Source organism: Aotus nancymaae, unplaced genomic scaffold (genome assembly GCF_030222135.1).
Source record: "Aotus nancymaae isolate 86718 unplaced genomic scaffold, 86718_ANA_hifiasm-v0.15.2.pri h1tg000103l, whole genome shotgun sequence".
NCBI lineage: Eukaryota > Metazoa > Chordata > Mammalia > Primates > Aotidae > Aotus > Aotus nancymaae.
In genome coordinates this window covers 2394593-2417963 of record NW_026988518.1, presented here as the reverse complement: position 1 = coordinate 2417963, position 23371 = coordinate 2394593, and the positions used below count along the sequence as shown (strand labels likewise).

At 32.9% G+C, this 23371-nt stretch overlaps 1 protein-coding gene and 1 long non-coding RNA gene across 4 annotated transcripts in view; one reads left to right on the top strand and one right to left on the bottom strand.

Moving 5' to 3' along the window:
- The window catches only part of DPYD (dihydropyrimidine dehydrogenase), an 865822-nt gene that overhangs the window by 731806 nt on the left and 110645 nt on the right, over positions 1-23371 (bottom strand). The gene's annotated exons all lie outside the window — the stretch shown is intronic.
- On the top strand, positions 6904-8023 carry LOC105721412 (uncharacterized). The gene is made up of 3 exons (XR_001108328.2): positions 6904-7055; positions 7201-7281; positions 7450-8023. It is a non-coding gene; the product is annotated as an uncharacterized LOC105721412 (long non-coding RNA).

The window sequence follows — 23371 nt, the reverse complement described above, 5'->3', positions numbered from 1 at the left end:
ACAGAAAAGTTGCTGCTGGAAGAGGTCAGTTTTCTTGCACAAGGAGAGCAATGATGCTAATATTTTAGTCTCTAGTAGTTCTTTTCTTAAATATATTGAAAAGGATGATAGAAAGCCCAGAGGGATTCTACACCACAGTACCCTAGAAAGAACTGATTTTCTACAGAATTTATGCATTGCAAACAAAAATACAGTGTTTTCATGGATGGCAAAGAATAGTATGCAACAATGTGATTTATATGTTTCTCTCACTTTTCTGACATTTGCTTCAGAAAACTTTCTTGAATACATTCTATTTTTCTGCAAAACGTGGATAATACCATATGTTGAAAAAGTAAAAACAGTGTGGTTATTTTCTGTGTTCTCATACCATTTGGATATTATTTCTTACTCTCTTCACATCTGTTTTTAACTCATCTTTAAAATTCTTCAAAAGACTAGGCTCATGTTAAGTCACATATTGGAAAAAGTAGAATTACTAGAAAGACATTCTATTGAGTTCAAAAGATTCAATTAGGAAAAAAACTACAGATAATTTTAATCAAATTTGTAGTCATGATTAAAGATTATCTACAATTTTCACATGTCCTTATTTGCTTTAGTATAAGCTGCTATAAAAAATAAATGTCCAGTTATCTATTAAACTATTGAAATACATTTTATGAATAGATAAGTTATTTTACTGAGCTTATAGCTTCTTTATTAATTTTTATATCCTCAGTGAGAAAAAAGGCTGTTCATCCAAAGTTATGTCTAAATAAGAGTTTAATGCATAATGTACATAAACACTGATTTTTCTCATAAGACATCAGGATTATCCACAGTTTCTCAAGTGGCATGTTCACATTTTTTAAGGAATATTTAATTCTTCCCTTTTATGAAATGCTTTCCACAACACTGTGGGATGTATTGTGTTTCTGACAACTTCCTATCAAATGTCAGAGGATCTGCCAATCATTGTGACAACTAAAAATGTCTCTATACATTTCCAAATGTCCCCCAAAAGAAAGGAACACCCAGTACCCCAGTTAAGAATTACTAGACTCCCATTACAATTCAGGACAGAAAACATCTTCATAAAATTAAAACCACTGAAACCTCTACTTAATTCAGAAACCATAATGATTTGCTTTTGCAACTGTAACATTAGAGTAGTAGAACAAGTTTTGTGGTCTAGTGTATATTTATAGTACAGATGTGCTAAATTTGTACTATGTGTAACTTTTAAGGAGTGAGTAATTTGCATTTTTGATAATGCAGAAAGTTTCCAGGGAAGCCATGCTTAAGTCTAGTCACAAAATGTGAGGGTCTGGTTGTGAATCAATCGACCTCAGAAACAGTTCTTACTACTTTTAAAATTCCTTTCTTTTGAGAAAAAGAATAATTAAATGATAGTGAAGTGACTAACCTAATTTATCCTATTCAGTTTCCCACACTGAGGAAAGAGAAAAACAAGCATTTTACACACCTGTCTAAAACTATTTTGATCACTAAAATTTGTGCACTTAAGTATTTAGCTACACCAATCTTTTAATAGGTCTTTGTTATGTTGCATTGTAGGAAAAGACAAAGAAGTAGAAATATAGAAAGGAAGTCAGTGCTCACACCTATAATCCCAGCATTTTGGGAGGCCGAGGCAGGTGGATCACGAGGTCAAGAGATCGAGACCATTCTGGTCAACAAGGTGAAACCCCTTCTCTACTAAAAATACAAAAATTAGCTGGGCATGGTGGTGTGCGCCTGTAATCCCAGCCACTTGGGAGGCTGAGGCAGGAGAATTGCTTGAACCTAGGAGGCGGAGGTTGCGGTGAGCCAAGATTGTGCCACTGCACTCCAGTCTGGGTAACAACAGCGAAACTCCGCCTCAAAAAAAAAAAAAAAAGAAAGGAAGGAAGTCAGTAATGGGAAAAAAAAGAAAAACATATTCTGAATATCCTATTGCTCTCTGAAGAACAGTGCTCATAATATTTTGAGTTTGAGAAACCAATTACAAAAAATTATATTTTTAAATGCTGTAGCTGATGGAACAGATTCATGTTTCTTAATCATTCTAAGAGAACCTTTCACCTGCTAACTTCTATTATGCATAGTCACAGTGTGGCATAGAGTGAAGATATTTCAATTAACAACTATTTTTGGTATGCCCACTAGACACAAGGAAGACAGTGCAGAAAGAAGACCTTAATCATAGACACTCCCAACATCTAACTAGTCATATGGCGATGCCCATCTCCCAAAGAGAAAAATACTGCTACTGAACTCTATTTATTTATTTATTTATTTATTTATTTATTGAGATGGAGTCTTCCTCTGTTGCCCAGGCTGCAATGCAATGGCATGAGCTTGGCTCACTGCAACCACCACCTCCTGGGTTCAAGCAATTCTCCCTGCCTCAGCCTCCCTCCCGAGTAGCCAAGACTACAGGCACCCGCCACCATGCCCGGCTAATTTTTATATATTTTGATAGAGACGGAGTTTCACCATGTTGGCCAGGCTGGTCTGGAACTTGTGACCTCTGATGATCCAGCTGCCTCAGCCTCCCAAAGTGCTGGGATTACAGGTGTGAGCCTTCATGCCTGGCCACTACTGAGCTTCTTAGTCTGCATCAGACCTTCTTTATGCTAAATAGTTTGCACACATATTTTTCTCACTTTGAGTTTACTACATGCCACTATCATTATCTCCACTTTACAGATGATGAAACTAAACCTCAATAACATCAAAACACCTATAAAGTTTCATTAAAATAAGAGAATGACACTTTATCACAGTGCTTGCCCTCCCAAAACCAGTAATCCCAGTCCAATCATGAGGAAAACATCAGACAAATCCTAAGTGAGGAACATTCTACAAAATACTTGACAGATACTTCTCAAAATTGTCAGGGTGATCAAAAACAGGGTAAGTTTGACAAACTGCCATAGCCAAGAGGAGCCTCAGGATATATAATACATAATTATAATTTGGTATACTGGATGGGATTCTAAATCAGAAAAAGAACATTAGGTAAAAACTAAGGAAATACAAATAAATATTATTGATCAGTTAATAATGTATCAATGCTGGTTCATTAACTGTGACAAAGCACACTTATGTAAGATGTTAAATAAAGGGAAACTGTGGAGGGATATCTCTACATAGTGTACTGTCTCTGAAATTTTTCTGCAACTCTAAAACTATTTATAAGTTAAAAAATGTATTTTTAAAAACTACCATGCTGGGAAAAAATTTTGAAGTCCTTACAAAATGGAAAGATATACTATGTTAATGGGTCAGAAGACTCAATTCTGTTAAGATGTTTATACCCCTCAAATTGACCTATCAGGTCAACACAATCCCAATCAAAATCCTAGCAGATGCTTTTAGTAAAAATAAACAAACTTATTCTAAAATTCATATGGAATTTCAGGTGACCTAGAACAGCCAAACAACTTATAAAAAGGAAAACTAACTTTGAGAACTAAAACTAACTGCTTTCAAGACTTATTGTGAAGATAATATGATACCAGTGTTAATACAGAAAAAAAAAAAATCAATGTCACAAAATACAAAGTCCAGAAAGAAACACATAAATATACTGACAACTGGTTTTTCATAAAAGTGCAAAGGCAATTCAGTGGAGAAATGATAGTCTTTTCTATAATGGTGTTAAAACAATTGGATATCCATATGAAAAAACAAAAATAAAAACTTGGATCCATAACTCATACCATATATAAAATTTAATGCGAAATGTATCCTAGAGCTAAATGTAAAACACAAAACTACAAAATTTCTAGAGGAAAACATGGCAGAAAATCTTTGCAACCCTAGGGTAGAAAAAGAATTTTTTAGATATGACACCAAAATACACATCATAATACAACAAATTGATAAATTGAACTTCATCAAAAATAAGAATTTCTGCTCTTTAAAACAACTGGTTGTAGTATTTTGTTTGTTTATTTGAGACAAGGTATTACTCCAGTTGTCTAGGCTGGTGTGCTGTGGTGCAATCATGGCTCACTGCAGCCTTAACTTCCTGGGCTCAGGTGGTTCTCCTACTTCAGCTCCCAAGTAGCTGAGACTACAGGTGTGCACCACTACGCCCAGCTACTTTTTGTATGTTTAGTAAGGATGGAGTTTCACCATGTTACCCAGGCTGGCCTCAAACTCCTGGGCTCAAGCAATCCACCTACCTCAGCCTCCCCAAACTTCGGGTTTCAGGCATAAGCCACCACACCAAAAGACATTCTTAAGAGAATGAAAAGATAACCCACATTCTAGGAGGAAACATTTTCAAGACACATATCTGATAAGAACTTGAATCCATAATATTTTTAAACTCTCAAAAATCAATAATAATAACAGAAATAAGCCACCAAAAAAAAAAAAAAAAAAATGTCCTGAACAGACACATTACCAAAGAAGATATACAGATGGCATAAAACACATGAAAAGATGTTCAACATCATTCACCATTATAGAAAAGCAAATTAAAAATGTTAAAGACTAATCATACATTTTTACAGTTAACATATATTGCTTTTGCTTTGTTTTTAAATCTCTATTTTAAAAAGTTTGTTTGACCTATAGTCCATTCACCTAAGGGTATATACTGTCAACATGATTTATTGTCGTTGATGTCAACCTTGATTGCTTGGCTGAGGTAGTATTTTTCAGGCTTTTCTTCTGTAAAGTTATTCTTTTCCAACTCCTTACATATTACAATTTTTGGAAAAAAGATCATTACACATATTTCACACTTAAGGAGTGGAAAGCCAAGCTTCACTTATTTCAGGGCAGGGCATATAGGTTTTTAGTACACATATCTTTCACATGTCAGATTTATCCCTAGTATTGTACATTTTTTATGCTATTTTAGATGGCATTGATTTTAACTTTTAATTTTCAATTGTTTGTTGTCAGTGATTAGAATATAATTGATTTTTGTATATCAATCTTGCAATATATCTAATCTTTTTTGTTCTGGTATCTTTTTGAAGATCACATTAGATTTTCTTTGTATAGAACAAATAAGAGTAACAAATAAAAATAATTTTACTTATTTATTTAAAAAAAATAATGTAAGAAGACAGTCTTAACTAATGGGATGAGCAGAAAGCCCAGTTAAAGTCATACTTCTTTAAAGTTACCAATGTTGGGTAACTTCAAAATGGGTAGCAGAAAAATTTATGTGAGAAAATAATTATTTTTAATTTCCTATCCTCTCTAAAAAGATATTTAGCAATGGGAGGTAGTTTACTACATATTCACCATATTTCTTTCATTCATTCAACAAATATGTCTACTCACAAGTTTCATCAAATTATTTTATCCTATCATGTATCAATTTTCTAAATGCTAAAAGTGTATAATTTATACTGTTATAATGATAAATAAATATATAATTAACTATTCCACATTTAGTGACAGATGTTAACTGTTAGCTATATGCTGATCTTACTAACAGAATACATAAAATACATTTAAAAAGCAAAGTAACATAGAATGGAGACTAAAGATCATAGTGTACATTAAAGTAAATAATAAAAACAAACATTCCTACATAAATTTGACTCATTCTATAACTTTACCTTTGTCTTTGTAACTTCACTTTTTGACATAGTGAACAATTCATATTTCACATCCATTCACCATTGTAGCTTTTTAAAAAATAATGCACATACTATACACACTCCAATACTACTATTTTATATTTCAATGCTTAAATTTTAATTAACATATATACATACTCAATAAAAACAGTAAAAATTCTTCTCTGGAAAATTTCACTATTAAAATTACTGCTATTTTTTAACGATCACATCTCATTTTATTGTACCCTAGATATAATGAAATACTATTTTTATTATAATAAAATTCAATAAAAACTGTTCTTCCCTGTGTTACCATTGTTGTTTTGAAGTGTCTTCATAAATTTTCTCCAAATGAGGGCAGTTTTTCATCAAGAGATGCCCCCATTAAAGATATAAAAATGATGGTAATAGCTTAAAATCTGTATTTTACGTTCAAAATTTACTTTCACACATATCTCTTTTAATCCACATATCAATTCTGTTAGGTGGGTATAATTATTATCCCCATTTTATAGATGTATCCCTATTTATATTACAATGATGGTAATAGCTTACAACTTTAATTGTACAGTTTAAAATTCACTTTCACACTTACCTTTTATTCTACATACCAACTCTTAGGTAAGTATTGTTATTATTCCAATTTTACAGATGTAAGTACTAAAGCTTAAGTTGTTTTCCTTGTCCTAAGCTACACAGCTAATTAGGGAAGTCAGGTATTCATTCATTTTTCTCCACTGTTTTTAATCACATTAAACTGATCCTTCTATTCGACATACGGAGTTAATGTTCTATGGAAATAAAACTGGAATCTCCCAGTCTACATTGATCACAAATTGAATACATCCTCTCAACACACTGTTTTAATCGTTTATATCTTTGACAGAAGTGAACATCCTAATAATCCCCATGAGTTACATATATGAAATGCCTTCGCCTCACTTCAATAAAACTCTTTCTTAATGTCAATATAAAAAAATACTCTATATTAATTGGTAATTGTGAAAAGAGAGTCTAAATCAACAAAAGAGTAAAATATAAGAAGGAAAGGAAAAGACAAAGAAGGAGGATGAGACAGAGAAGAGAGAACAAACATCCAGTGGTAACAATGCGAATTATTTGCTTAGTTACCACAAAAGTAATAATTACACTGTAACTCTGTGGGAATAATGGTAATTTCACAGTAACTTATGTTACTGTTATCACCTTATATCCTGATAACTGTGAAATTAATTTGTGGCACTACTGTATGTGTCGGCCATAAGCTGTTCCCTTGGTAACAGTATTATGCTACCATAGAGAAGGAATGTTTGGCAGTAAAATGGGCAGCAGCAAGCTGATTATACAGAGAAAAGCTTCTATCTAAATACACATAGCATAACAATCACCCCTGGAAAAACTACATGGCTTACCAAAAGAGTTCTCTCTGTTCACCGTCCATTATCTGTTGACTCAACTAGTTCAAATGAATAACAAGTAATGATCAAATTACTGGTTTATATTTTGCAACAGAGTCTTATCTTTTTAAAAATAATGCAAGAAGGAAGTACAAAAATGTAATACATTTCTCTTGCTTTCTTTTCTATTTCCTTCCATGAAATTATTACTATGCTATTAGAAGTCATACAAACGTGTATATACACAAATATACCTATGCTTCAATGAAAAGCAGGCATGCAGCTGATAGCTAGGCAACCCTGAGGTATAAACAAAGATACCAGACATATTTTTAAAATAATTTTGCTTAAGGAAATTCATTTCAGAAGGAAGATCAGTTACTCTGCCATCTACTACCTACAAAGCTACAGAAGGAAAAGTTCAACATTTGGCCAAAAGGATAGTAGCTTATATTTCTTTTTTTCTTTTTGAGAACAGAATTTTGAAGAGCGAATACACTAAAATAGAAGAATGTAACTATTTGACACCATAAGAAATCCTGAATTAGAAGCGTGTATTTGAAAGGTCATGCATCCTGAGCTGCCAATGGTTTAACAACCAGAGGCAGAGGCCAGTTTTGCCAGCTCACTGCTTCTACTCATCTTTCACGATACTAGCCAGGCTGAATATAGTTCCAGGATGAAAATGAATTGGCTGGGCATGCTGTTTATATTAGTTAATATGTATGTGCCTGTGCTAAACCAAGCATCCTGAGACCAACACTATTTTGCCATTTATCAGAAAGAAAATATAAACCCTTCAAAACACAGTATTTTCAAGTATATATTTGATTTTGAAATGATCAAAATATGGGATATGATTGCATCCTAAATTATGACAAATTATGAAGAGTAATATTTTCTTTCTATATGCAAGGTAAAGTTAATAGTAACTAGAAAGTCTTTATTTGGCATATCATAGATTTCTGTCAACCAAAAAAATGAACTCTGGGGAATATAAGGTTCAGACAACTTCAGAAGAGTTAAGTCACAGACAAACATTTAGTGAATCTTAGTTGGCTCCTACCCACCAATTTTTCTTTTCCAAGTGGAACATAGTAGATTTTCAATATATGTTAAATAATTGAATAAGAATCCTCAAAATTCTGTTTTGGCCATCTTCCCAACAAGAACATAGTCCTAATCTATATCTACAGTCCTTTGCTCTGACATCTATTTCTCCAGAATTATTCTCCTAATTCATATCTGGATAGTCTCTCTGCATTGTTGTAGAAAATTAAGAATGGGAACTATGAAATTTATTTTTAAATTTTTATAATCAACTAGCCACAGAATAACCAGAAATTAGGCTAATAAACCATGGTTTCACAGAATTCCCTTTGACAATCAAGTAAATGGTGAAATAGTTTTTGCTATTATGAATTTATCACTTAGTGTATGACCATGGGCAAATATCTTCAGCTCAATCCTCTGAGGTGGGTACTATTATTATACCCATTTCATGTACAGATTTACAATATTTGTTAAATATTCAATATTTGTTATTATAAAATGGGTATAATGATAATACCTACCTCACAGTATTGAGGTGAAGATATTTGACCATAGTCATACAAAATGGGTATAATAATAGTATCTACCTCACAGGATTGTTATTAAAAAGAAATAAGATAATCCATGCAAAGTATTTAAGACATTATTGAAAAATTAAAAGATCAAAATAAAGCTTGATATTATTGTTATTATGTATTTAATAAATATATCTAAAGTATTTTAAAAATGTATTCACTTCAGTTATTTGACGTTCCATCTGCCACATCACAGAGCCCATGTACATTCAGAAACATTTGTTAAGTATTTCTATGTATCAGATAAAAAAGGTGTTATTGAAAAAGAATAGGCATTGTATCAGGCAGACAGGAGCATAAGGTCCAGCCTTGCCACTTATGAGAGTCCCATCTTCAAAATTATGGACCTTTCTGAATCTCCATTTTCTATCTATAAAAAGAGGTAGATATTATATCTCTACTTGCTTCTTATCATTAAATTAAAATTCATATTCCTTTCTATGGCAAGGAAACAAGTCCTGTACTGTCTTATAACTCATCTCTCTCCACCAAGCTTCATCCACACTGCATTCTTTAGGCCAAGCTTGATCCCTTATCAAGGCAGGCCTGGAAGCCTGTATACTGTACCACAGTGGTACACCTCCTCTAGCCCTATAGAACGCAACATGGAGCCACAGAAACATTATACAATGGTTAGCCAATCATATTACATCAAGTGAAAACAACAAGTTCCCATGAAGTTTATTTATTGGAGTGGCTTCAGTATTCTTGGGAAACACTAAAGATGACCCTGATTTGTATGATCACTTGGCAAATTTTCAAAAAGGTTACTGAGTATATGACAGTAATTTCTAGAGCCAAAGATATACCTGCATGAACAAGCTTTCATCCTGAAAAAAAATCACCTTCTGAAACTCCATGCTAGTTATCTGAAATAACAAAGGTGAAGTACAAATTATGTGATCTATCATAACCTGAAATAAACATATGTTGCTACTCTGTGATTTTGGTCTTTATCCCAGTCTGACCCATTTCTTCAGGCTGTTACCTCAAGATGCTCTCCCATGGAGCTTTCACTGAGAATACTTTAATCTATTTTCTTAAAAATCCTTAACAAAATTACTAGGATCTCAATGTCTTATCAAAACTTTTTGTCTCAGAAATGATACATGAAAAGATAATCTTCAATAAATGCAGGTAAAGTATTTTATACCTGCAGTGTTGAATTGTTCCATTGGAGTGTAGCAGGGGGGAAAAAAGCTCACATAGCCTAGAACAGAACCTTTTTGTTACCTTAAAGTGTGATCTTTCTGAAATTTTAATTAAATCATCCTGTTCTTCCAATGCACATCTCCAAACCTCCCATTTTGCTGAACGTTCCCCTATTAGTAGTCATATTTATGCACCTCAGGATCTCTGTGTAGCAAAGTCATTTAGTGAAGGTACCAGAACTAGACTATGGAGACATTCAAATCCCATTTTTGCCATTTATTTTCTGTATACATGTAGATGTCCTTCATGATCTTAACTGTAAAATTAAAGTAAGAATAATACTTTAAATGTAAGTAATACTACCTACTTCATAGGAGTGTCACAAGAATTGAATAAATATATGTAAAGTATTTAGAAAAGTTGTTTGCACATAGTAGGTAAGCAACAAATTATAGCTATTATTATTGACTTCTTATATTTTTTCTTATCCATTTAGTTCATCTAAGTTTCTACTGTTCAAATTCTATTTTTTATCACTTCAAATAACTATTTATAAGGAGCCTCCTTGCAGATCTTCCATCATGCTTGTCTTAGAATATCCTAATTCTAGATGAAAATATCCATGTCCACAGTGAAAACCATACACCCGTGCAGAAAACTAGCTTCATGTCTAACTTCTGTCACAAACTGAGCTCTCAACACTGCACAGCAATGAAACTAAAAACTTTTTGGTCAAACTCCCACTCTCCTATTCCCCAGAACAACTCTTTAAAACTTTCTTCTTTCTCTTGCAGTTTCCAAGCCAGTCCTATTCCATTCCTTCATCCTCACCAGATAACCTTTCTTTCTCCTTTTGTGACAAAATCAGAGATTTCAGTACTATTTGGCAGTACTCCCAAATAGTGCTGCCACCATCTCTGTGGACCTATTCGTAACTGCCACTATCTTTTTTTCTGCCCACTATCATGATGGTGTTTCTGACCCTCCTCCTGGCAAAGAGGAATCCCCACAAGTGTAACTAGATTCCATCTCCTTCCACCTTCTGTAGAGTCACATGCTTTTACCTTTCATCTCTTCTGTTGTTTCTTGGAACCTCCTCATTTAATTATTTTTGACTGCTCCAATCTGGTAACATTTCTCCCTGAGTCTTACATCTCTTTTCTCCTCTGCACAGCCCAAAAGTAAGAAGAAAGTTTGTCAACTATACTGACAATCTCCGTTTCTTTTCTTTGCATTCATCTATCCATTCATTCTGTAATCTATTTCAGTTGTTATGGACTGCATGTCTGTGTCCACCAAAATTCACATGTTGAAACCCTAATCCCAATGTGAAGCCTTTGGGAGGTACTGAGGTCATGATGGTGGAGCCTACATGATTAGGACTGGTGTCCTTGTAAAAAGAGGACAGAAAGTTAGTTAGGTCTCCTTCCACCATATGAGGACAGAGCAAGAAGACAGTACTCTGTAAGTCAGATAGAGGGCTTTTACCAAGAACCTCTACTGGTATCTTTATCTGAAACTTCTAACCTCCAGAACTGTGAGAAGCAAATATTTGTTGTTTAAGCTACCCCATTTATTGTATTATGTTATATCAGCCAAAGCTGACCAAACACCAATTTAGCTTCTGCTCCTACTCCTCAATGGATACAGCTTATGTCACTAATTATGGCCCTGCCACGAGCTTATATTTTACTGAGGGAGATGCATTAAAGATTTTTAAAAAGTAATATATATTTCATATTAGATAGTTTTAAGTTCTCAGAAGAAAAATACATTAGGAAAACGGATAAGAAGTGTGAATGTTATTAGTTGAGTTCCAATTTTATATGGTAGCCAAAAATGGCAAACCTGAGAAGGTAACATTTGAGGGAAGAACTGAAGGATGCAAGGAAGCAAGGCAAGCAAATAACTGGGGCAGAGGGAACAGCAAATGGAAAGGCTCATTTCTTTTTCCTCCCTCATGTTTCTGTTTTCCTGTATTCTGTGAAACTGTTTTATGGTTTCCCTCCTCTCTCCCATATTGAAATTTCAGCCATGTACAGTAACTATTCACTGCCCAGTATGTTTTGATTTTTTTTCCAATTTCTGTACTTCTTTTCTCTATTGTTTAATTTGAAATATGTGATAAAGATTATTTTATTATTTGACTAGTAGTGTCTAATTTTCATACAAAGTTAATATATCTCCTTTTAATATTTCAGAAGTGGGATATAAAGTATAAATAACAAATTAAAATTAAATTACATAAGTACGTCAATTGAGCCTTTACTTTGTAAAGGGCACTATGTCTAACAGAAAAAAAAGATGCAAAGAAGCCAGATTGTAGTGGGTTGAGGTATGACTGGGAGGTAAAGACGTGGAGTCACGCTGTCCAGACTACATATTCAAAAAGCTTGGCAGTGAAATGCCTTCCAGACAAATTTGCAGTTGGATACGGCGCAATTCTGACAGTTGGCTCTAGCAAATTCTTTCAGGTTTTTAAAACTATTTAATTATGAACATATGAACATAAGCCTTAATTAAGACAAATCTTTCTTCTGCCTGAATAAGAACTGCCAAGATGTCAGAGGGCAAGACTAAAAGTTCCTGTCTAAACTCATTTTACAGTCTCCACATTTGCAGACTGTATAATGCTCAATACTACCAGCAATTACTCAGCACATTCACACACTGTTTTAGGGTCACTTCTTCTGCAGTAGGAACTTTGGACTTATACAATAAGAAATATACAAGAAACCACAGAGTCAGAAACAGTTTGTACTACTCAAAGCACAACTTTTCTTCTGGGGGCCTCAGATCTATCCCTCAGATATTTCTTTTAACAAGACTCCCAACTATATCTTTTCAAGATTCACTGTCAAGAGACACTTGACTTTTGAGATCTTACCCTCCCTTAGTGCAGAAGTCCCACTTCTCCCACTTATCCTTCTTGCCTTGGTTGACCTTTCTGAAACCTAGATCTCTTGCCATTAAAAAAAAGTGTCAAATTTCCACAAATCCACAAAATGAACCCTCTACTCCTGTGCTATAGTCCAAGATGTTGCCCTGAAGTAATTTCAGATTATTTTTCAAAAGTTCTGTTAGATCCTATGTCAATTTTTTGTGATGTTTGTTGTTCATTTTATTCATAACATCTTTTCCTCAAACTAAACTGAACTGGCAGGAAACAGATACCTGCAAAACACTGATACAGGCAAACAGCCTTTAAATGCTTTGAAGTTTAGTTCTTACATGCCTTCAACATACAAGTTTATTAATCTTTCAAAATGAACATATCCTCTCAAACTGAAAGGTATGAAATTATTACAATAAAAGCAAACTAAATATATTAAATGCTGTATAATTATCTCATTTATATGGCTAAGGTTATTAGCTTATATATGGTGTCTTTAAAATAATTCCCATTTGCAGTTACATTTCAAACTGCCAATTTGACGCACCAGTCAGGAGGAATGCCACGATTCCTGCTGTGCTAAACTTACTGAAACAAATAGAAAAAACACTTTATTGTGTTTTGTTCCTGTTTTACTATTTTGTAATTGGACTACCCTACAGGAAATACTCTTCTTTATAATATATCACTAAGTTACTATAATAACCTTGTTTCATGCTCTTCCTTTATATATAAATATTTCTGAATTATCATTTGTCATGGGTAAAAATAGTATGACAGAAAAATCTTGAGACATTAATATAAAAGGTGTTTTTAAACTACTTAAAATGGTGATTGCTCCTAATTACATGATTGAATGTACATTTGGAGAAAGAAAATATGGACACACATACTTATATCCAAGTATCTATGACATTGGACTACATAAAAACAGAGAGATGAGAAATATTTTGAAAAATGTGACTTCTCCAATTTTTTAAGAAATAGATTAACAGCATATATCTCACTATTAAAGGACTATGAAGTTGGTTTCCTCCTTCTGATTATTAAATGAAATATGGATCAAAAATCAAAATTCTCTTGTATATAAAGGAGTCATGAAATTCATTCCTGTAAACTATAACTTAGGGCTATATTCCATTATACTTATATATTACTGTGTGTTTTGTGGTTAGTTTTGCCAAAGCAAATAACTTTTTTCAAAGTGCGGATAACTTCATTGATGAATTAAAAGTGTTAATTCAGAAAATACTAGGCAACTCCACCTCGCATCTACCAGGACTTAAAATATTAAGAGCATTTTTAAAGTGAAAATAACTCTGAATGAAACTATTTTGTCACTTAAGTAATACAATTCCTTTAAATTGTTTTAAATCAAAGAAGTTTTATATGAACAACTGTGATAAACAGCAGTGAAATTTCATTTCTAGTGTAATGAAAAGTCTCATCACAGTCTATTAAAAAACAAAATTTATTGCTATGTTATATGTTATTTTTCTTGACACTAATTCTCATTTTTTATGGATGTCTTTGAGGGAGAAAAAAGAGCCTATCTAGTGTGATACAACATCTGATTTAGAATTTCATATAAATAACACCAGTTCCTCGTGTGTTATCAGCACTTACTAAGGATCAAACTATAAGAATACTTAAAGATTTTATTTTACATAAAGACACATATAGTTTTCTCAGAAATAGACACACTTGTGAATAGTGAAAAAAAATAGAAAGGAATTAAACAAAATCATGCAAATTACCTCCTATTGTATAATGTCCTAAAACTATTTGTGAGGTCTCAAGATGTTAAGATGCTATACAAATTCATTAAGAAAAAAAGAATCCATTTATTTCATAAAACATTAATTAGACAAATTCTACAATGTATCTTTGAGTTTATCTATCCCTACAGTATCTCATTGATGTTTATCTTTCTACACCAAAGACAAAGTCATTTGATTGTGTTCACTCAGGTATAGCACACTTAATGACACAGAACTCTCTCCAGAGAAAAGAGGGAATTAAAGAAATTAGAAGATAACAGGTTGCATATTCTAGCTGTAAAAATAGACACTTTAGGAAAGATAAGTGTTTAAGTGGTCATATAAAAAGCTCAATTAAAACTAATTTAACTTCATCTCTTAGGATTTGTAAAGCTATATTTTGAGCATTGAACTGAGTTGACAGGACAAAGTTACCCTTAATTATTCTTTATTGAACTAGACCAATTAATAACTAATTCTTACCAAAGTAATAAATTATTCCACTTACATATGAGGTAACTGCAAGATTCTATTATGGTTTTGTAAAAAAGATAAATACTAATTTGGCACTTGACAAAATATTTTGTTAAACAAGCAATAATTTAGCTATATTTGGATTCATTTAAATGAAACATAAATTGAAAAGTAAGGATCATAGAGATTAAGGGGCTTACTAAAATTTACAGTCAGTCCCACTGACAGAGCCAGAATTAGAACCCTGGGAATGTAGGAAACCAACTGAAAGGCAAAGCAAATGAATTTGGGGATTGAGATGTTGAGTTTGACGTTCTTGAAGAACAATCAAATGTCAAATAAACATTTAAAACTGTAAGTTTGAGATTCAAACGGGTGACTAAGGCAGAGAAGAGAGACTTGAGAGACAGTGATATACAGTGTGGATAAAAGCCAATGTATAAAACATGAACATAGAATGAGAATAGGACCAGGAATGAAACTTTTCTTACATGTGCAGATTATAGAACAAATATAGGAGATAAAGACAGTGGGTTAAATATTTTGCTTGAAATAAACAAAACGGACAGAAAATTATTAAAAAACATAGTTTTGTCTTCCTTTAAACATAATGATATGTAGATGCTTATATTCAACCAGTCCACGACTTTGATTACCAAAACTATGCACTGAGGTAGACACAGAAAGGAACTTCACCTTCAAGGCACAACGTAGTAGGTCACAGGAGGCCAGTCAATGCTCTCTCTGCTAAAATCTAGAAAAAGCTGGATAAACCACAACACCATATTTTTTAGAGGCCTAAGAGCTCTGAGAAAGCAAGGAGAATTAGACAAACAAAAGTTTCTAAGAGAGAACTTTCTCAAGATAGGCTAAAGAGAAATCAGCAAAACTTCTGATGATCACTGGCACAGGCGGAGGGGTATTATAATTGGAAAATTAAGAGAACAAACACATCTGTTTCCTCACTGGACACATGCTGAATTCAAGAGACTTGTGGGAGGCTAGAAGCTTCCAAAATACAGAAATAAATGAAATGAATGAGGGTTCAAGAGAAGCAGAAAATGTAAACTGTCAGAACCTGAAAGGAGAAAATTGACAAACCTCAAATCATAGTTGGAGATTTTAGCAACCCTCTATCAGAATCAGAAACAAATAAACAGCAGTAATGATATTCAAGAGCTAGATAACTCTATCCATTGCCTCAATCAAATTGATATTTATAGAACACTAAATATAACAATTGCAGAATAAACATTCTTGTCAAGTTCACACAAAACATTCACCAAGAAGAGACCACATGCAGGGACAAAAATAAAGTTTCAAAAGATTATAATCTTACAGATTTTATTTTCTGGCTATAACAGAAGAAAATTAGAAGTCAATAATAATAGTAAAATCTAGAAGAAGATACAGCTGTTTCACATCCTCACCAAAACTTGGGTTTTGCCAGTGTTCTTAATATTTATCCTTCGAGTGAGTGTAAAATAGTAAGTTACTGTTGTTTTACTTTGCATTTTCCTGATGACTAATGATGTGGAGCACACTCTCATATGCCTATTGGATGTGCATATGTCATCTTTCATGACATCTTTTACTCAAATATTTTGACGATTTAAAAAAATTGTATACATCCCCTTTTTAGAATAGTTTTAGGTTCACAGCAAAATTCAAAGGAATGCAGAGATTTCTCATATTTCTCCTATCCCCACACAAGCAAAACCTCCCTCACCATCAACATTCTGAATCAGAGTACTACACTTGTTATAATGATCAACTAACATTGACACATCATTATCACACAAAGTTCATAGTTTGCATTAGAAATCATTCTTAGTGTTGTATATCCTAAGGCTTTTGACACATGTATAATAATATGGATCTATCACGATAGTATCATACAAAGTATTCTCACTGTCCTAAAAATCCTCTGTGCCTTACCTTTTCATCTCTTCCTCCTAAACCACTTGTAAACCCTCATATTTTCACTATCTTTTAGTTTTGCCTTTTCCAGAATGTCACACGCTTAGAATAATAATACAGTGCATAATCATTTAAGATTGATTTCTTTCATTTAGTAACATGCATTTAACTGTACTCCATGTCTTGTTGTGACCTGGTGGCTCATTTATTTTTAACTCTAAATAATATTCCTTTGTCTGGATATACCATAATTTATTTAGGCCTTCATCTGCTAAAGAACACATTGGTTAGTTCAAAGTCTAACAATTATGAATAAAACTGCAGTAAACATCTGTGTGCAGGTTTTTCTGTGGACATAAGTTTCAACTACTTTGGGTAAATGCCAAAAATGCAATTGCTGGACTACATAGTAAGAGTATGTTTAATTGTGTACGAAAGTGCCAAACTGCCTTCCAAAGTGGCTTTACTATTTTTGCATTCCCAGCAAAAATGAATGACAGTCCCTTTTGCTACACATTCTCACCAACATTTGGTGGTGTCAGTGTTCTGGATTTTGGCCATTCTAATTGTGTAGTGGTATCTGACTGTTGTTTTAATTTGCAGTTCCCTAATGACATATTTTCACATGGTTATTTGCCATCTGTATATTTTACTTGGCGAGGTGTATGTTCAGATCTCTTGCCCATTTTAAAATCAGGTTATTTTCTTATTGTTGGATTTTAGCAGTTCTTTTTATATTTTTATGCCATTTATTTATCTGATATGTTTCTTTCATAAAATTGTTTAACCATTCTGTGGATTATCTTTTCATTATCTTGACAGTGTCTTTTGCAGAGCAGAAATATTTAACTGTAATTAAAGCTAACTTATCAATTATTTATTTTGTGCACTATGCCTTTGGAGTTGTATCTAAAATGTTATCACCAAATCCAAGAACATCTGTATTTTCCAGGTTATCTTCTCAGAATATAGTAGTCATGTGTTTTCTATTTAGGTCTATACTTCATTTTGAGTTAATTTTTGTGAAAGGTGTTAGGTCTGTGTCTATTGTGTCTAGATTATTACTATTATTATTATTTTTTTGGAATATGTTTGTCCTATGGTTCCAGTATCATTTATCCATTGAATTGCCTTTGTTCGTTTGTCAAAGACCAGTTAGTTGATTATGTGGGTCTATTTCTGGGCTCTGTATTCTGGCTCATCTATCTTATTTGTCTATCCTTTCAATAACCTTGACTACTGTAACTTTATAGTAAGTCTTAAATTTGGGTATTGTCAGTTCTCAGACTTTGTTCTCCTTCAATATTATGTTAGTTATCTGAGCCTTTTGCTTTTCTACATAAGGTTTGGAATCAGTTTGTCCATTAGCAAGATATAACCTCCTGAGATTTTGATTGTGATAACACTGAATCTGCAGAGCAAGTTGAAAAGAACTGACATCTTGAGAATTGTGAGTCTTCCTGTTCAGAAACATAAAATATGTTTCCATTTATTTTATTTTTCTTCAATATCTTTCATCAGACTTTTTAGATTTCCTCAATAGATCTTGTACTATTTTGTGAGATGTATTAAGTATTCCCTTTGCTACTAATTTAAATGATATTATCTTTTAAATTTTAAATTCTAATTGTTCAGTGCTGGTATATATGAAAAAAATTAACATTTGTATATTAACCTTGTATCTGGCAACCTTGATTATTAGTAAGGAACTAATAATTGCTGATTAGTTCTAGGACAAATGTAGTTTCATTTACTTCTTCCCAAACTGTACACCTTTATTTCCTTTTCTTATCTCATCACATTAGCTAGTGCTGCCAGTATAATGCCAAAAAGCAGTGGGCAGAATGAACATCCTTGCCTTATTCTCAATCTTAGCAGGTCTTAAATTTGGGTTTATATCTTTTTAAAAATAATTACTGATATATCCATAATCTTTAAAAACTATAATAAATATATGGAGTAATTTCATTTTGTAAAAAACTGCCAAACTATCTCCCAAAGAGGTTATAACCTTTCTTTTAATTGATTATTTCACTGCATTTGAAAACTTTTAATGTTTAATTTAATTATTCAGTTCAAAATATTTTTTTAAATTTCCCATTACTTATTTTCTGACCTATAGTTATTTTGAAAAGTGTTAGTTTCTCAATGTTTAGACTAGTATGGCTAAATATGAGAAAAAATTGAGTTCTAAAATATAAAGTCATGGATGCAGTAGAGGGGATCCAGATCACATAGGGCATTGTCTGGATTTTGTCTTTTACTCTAAGAGCAGTTTGAAATCACTAGCAGGTTTTGAATATGATTTGACTAAATTAGTTATATCACTTGGGCTCCTGTGTGAAGAATGGTCTTTATGGATACCAGTTGCAAGAGTAATCTTGAATCTAACTGCATTTTGAAATTATGTGTAACGGGATGCTTCAAAATACTGATGTTAACTTCCACCTCTCCAACACATACACATACACACATGTACACGTGTGCATGCCTGTGATTCTCATTTAATTGATCAGAAGTTTGGATTACATATTGGGATTTTGTTAACCACCCTCACCACACCCCCAGCCCAAGATTTCAGCTGCTGTAATATCCAGCAATGATGGTGGCTTGGACTGAAGTGGTAGTCTTACAGGCTGTCAGTCTTTCAATATTTGGGATTTATTTTTAAAGGAGAGTCAACAATAGTTTCTGATTGACTGAGTGTAGAATGTGAGGGATAATTTTTAAAAGACTAGAAGAGTCAAGGACTACCCACAATTTGGGGGTAAGCTAACTTCTGTTGAACTCCAAGATGAATCAGTGGTTGTGAGCAGAGATGTAAGGTGGCTGAGGTACGGCATAGTATACAATATAACACAGAATTAAGTGCCTGAGGTAATTGTGAGAGCAGGTGACTGGATTAAGGTGGAGAACCAAAAATACTGGAGGAGAAGAAGTCAAGGAGTATAGGCCAGGTACTGAACACCTCATCTATGTGGGATATTAAACTAACAAAGAATCAGGACAAAAGTTGGACAAAGCAAGCCCAGAGACAAACTTTAAAGAATGAAGAGTGTAACCAAATGATCCATAGATGACTACAGGAAGGATGGGTAACAGGCAATATGATGTAATGAGAAACACATTTGATAGATTTTCAGAAAAGAAACGTAAAATAAAGAAGCATCAATGGGAAATAAGGCACTTACCCACCTCGGTACAACAGATGTGAAGAGAAAACAGCATCATATATTCAATAATTTTATAGGATATCATGCTACTTTCCCTTTAATTGCAGATTAAAGGGGATGAACATCTAAGTTTGATATTGTCAAACAATCCTGCAAAGAAACATTGTACCAATGTACATTCTTACCAATAGTGTTCCCTATCCATCCAGTTACACCAAACAGAAACCCGACAGTTAATTCTCTTCTCCCATCCTTCACATTTTACAACCTACACATCTCTCCAATCCCTGCATATTACTTGAGGTCTACCTCTCATATCCATCTCTTATCAAAATCAGTATGAGAGCCTCCCAGGTGGGCCCTCTATATTCATTTTAGATCCTTCTGAATCTTTTTATTTCAGGAAGAATATTTTTTTAATTCTACAATTATTCTACAGTTATGTCTCTCAAATGCTTAACTATTTTAAATACTTACCTAATATACTAAATGCTCCTAATATTAAAAAAAAGAGTATTTAGTAATACTAAATACTCCTAGTATAAAGACAAAATTTCTCAATGGGGTTTCCCAAGATTGGCCCCTACCTACACCTTCAGCCTCATCTCCCACAACACATCTCCATACCCTCTGCTTTTTAGTCACATTGGTCTGCAGTTACTTGCATCTACCATATGCCCACAAAAACTTTGCATCAGAAATCTCTCATGTATGCATTGGCCTATTAGCCTATATCCACTTACCCTTCTTTCAGACTTCAGCTTGATTTACTCTTTGTTGAAGACTCCCCTGTCAAATCTTCCTATAATTTACACTCTTAGCAATACTTCATCTTTGTAGAATTAACATAGTTATAATTTTATATACACTTGCATGGTTATTTGATCAACGCCCACCTGCTTGCCCATCATCCAATTTTCATGAGGATAAAGTTCATGAATATTTGCTCATAATTGTATCCCCAGTTTCTACTTGTACTTTTCATATGTGAGAACTCAATAAATATCTGAAAGACTAAACCAGGTGTAAGAGTATCTCCACAAATTTTCAATGCCACTGTGCCTTCAATGGCCTTACACTGTAACTCTTAAACTAGAGTCATCTCATAGATATAAATGCTAGTAGTGTCACCAAATACAAACATTGCTCAAAGCAATAAATATTTCAATGTAATAACACCTCTTTTTAAAGAAATCCTCTAAAATATCGTAGATTAGATCTTAGCATCTTGCATATAACTTCACTTCTAAACTTCAATAAATTTTACTGTCAATCAGTATTCTTAATTCTATCTTAATACACATACTAAATTTAAAAATTCTATTAAAATACATAATCATGTTGCAAACATATATAACTTTTCGTCTATTATAATCTCCAAATTGTAGGTTGAAATTCAAAGTGTATGTAATCATACACTGTAACTCTTACTTACAGATAGTCCTTACAAAGCCTAATACCCTTTAAATTATCAATTGTAGATAAAGAGCCTGAGGTCATTAACTTAAAGAAATTAATTTAAAATTATTAATAAAAATGTGATACACATTTAAAGGTATCATTAAGATTAGAAAATCACTATAAATGAAAATTTTAGAAAACAGTACAACAATCATCTCTTTCTGATGGTAACTTCTTTCTTTCCTTATCAGTTACTATATAGCTGTGACGATTTTAAGATTTTCCTTTACCCACTGCTTCTTCCCCACTGGTTTTGCTTTAATCTTCTCTCATGATTTTAGAATTAATAAATGCATGCTGATGACTTACAACATTTTATGCCCATCACTGGCTTCCACCTAAATACTTTCAGAAAACCACCTCCTTGCCAGTAAACCTACCCCTAGGCACTAAGCTTTGAAAGCAGAAATTGAGGGCTGTTCACTCTTACACTCTAGCACCCAGCCTTGTGCCTGGTATTTGACAGGCCCCATAACTGAACTGAATTTAATAATCAAGAACAGAAAAAGGTTTTCCTCATATTGTTTTTGGTAAACACATATGGTAATTATAATCACCTTCTGTATAATTAGAGATGAACCTGAAATGTGATAAGCCACTCAAAAATATTCGATTTGAATCATGGTACAAGGAATGTGTGTACACAATATTTATATACATTTTCAAACACTAAGTTTTTTTTCCAAAGTGCATTTTTAAGGCTGAGTGCTCTAACAGTAACACAATAATCTAGATTTAGTCAAGTCAAATTAATCTACTATGTTATATATTTACAAGGATATAAAACAGAAAACCTGACTTACAAAAATTTATTCATGGTCCTAAACTATTTGGCAATTTAAAAATACTCTATTTCTATACATCATCATACTTAAAATGTATTTGTTTTTATAAACAAGCAGAAAAATCATAATCACAGGCATATGATGATTTAGAAATGTCTAGAAATCATTAGTTTGCTCATATAAGTTTCAAAGAGTATATGTTAGTGTTGGTATAGTCAAGAAACCTTTCTGCAATATGTCATCTATGGAAATATGTGTGACAAAAACATTCATCATACTCTTTAAAAACAGATAGGTACTTTGGTGGAAGTACTGAAAGGACAATCAATTCTGAAAAAATTTCAGATGAACAGAATATAATCCCAAGTAAATATGAAATGCAGGAAAAGTCTTGTATTAATGCCAAAGAACAATAGACTTTCATTTTAGTGGAAGGCCCTATGAAAGGTACAACTTTCAGACTGCAATTAATGGTAATGACTGGCTCAAACTGACTACCCACTGTATTTAAATTATTTAATATAGTTTCCTCATATGCAATCATTTACCTTTAATTATATGTCAAAACTAGTGAGTATTTTCATCATAGGAAGACAATTTTTATCCGTGTTTCACTATTAAAAAGAAAAAAAAAATTGGATTCTCCAAATAGCTTTTTCATCCAAGCTGTTTAAATTTCAACCCAATTCTTACCTCTGGGTGAGAAATGTCTCAACCAATATTCCCTCCCAGAATATGAAATTATAAACAACATCTAAGGGGATGAAGGAAGAAATGAAATATGAAGGAAAAATATGACAATGACAAATATAATGCCAGTAAGTAATTTAACCTTATTGTAAATCATTTTTCTTTCCCCATCTAAAAGAAAAAAAAATTACTCTAAACTCTCCTGAAAGATAGAGAAAGATACTAGCAAGATAATTGGTTTGTAAACATAGCACAGATAACAACTAAAAGGATTACCTCTGTGGTCCAATGACAAATACCCATTTCTACTAAAAGTTGATGCTATGGAAGATCTCTAAATAAAATTACCACTATTACTTCTTCTATTCCCCAGCCAAAGTAATGGCCCTTAAAATGGGACAGTGCTATAAGCCTGAAGTTAGAAAATGTACTAAATTAAACTAAATTTCTTAGGCCCCT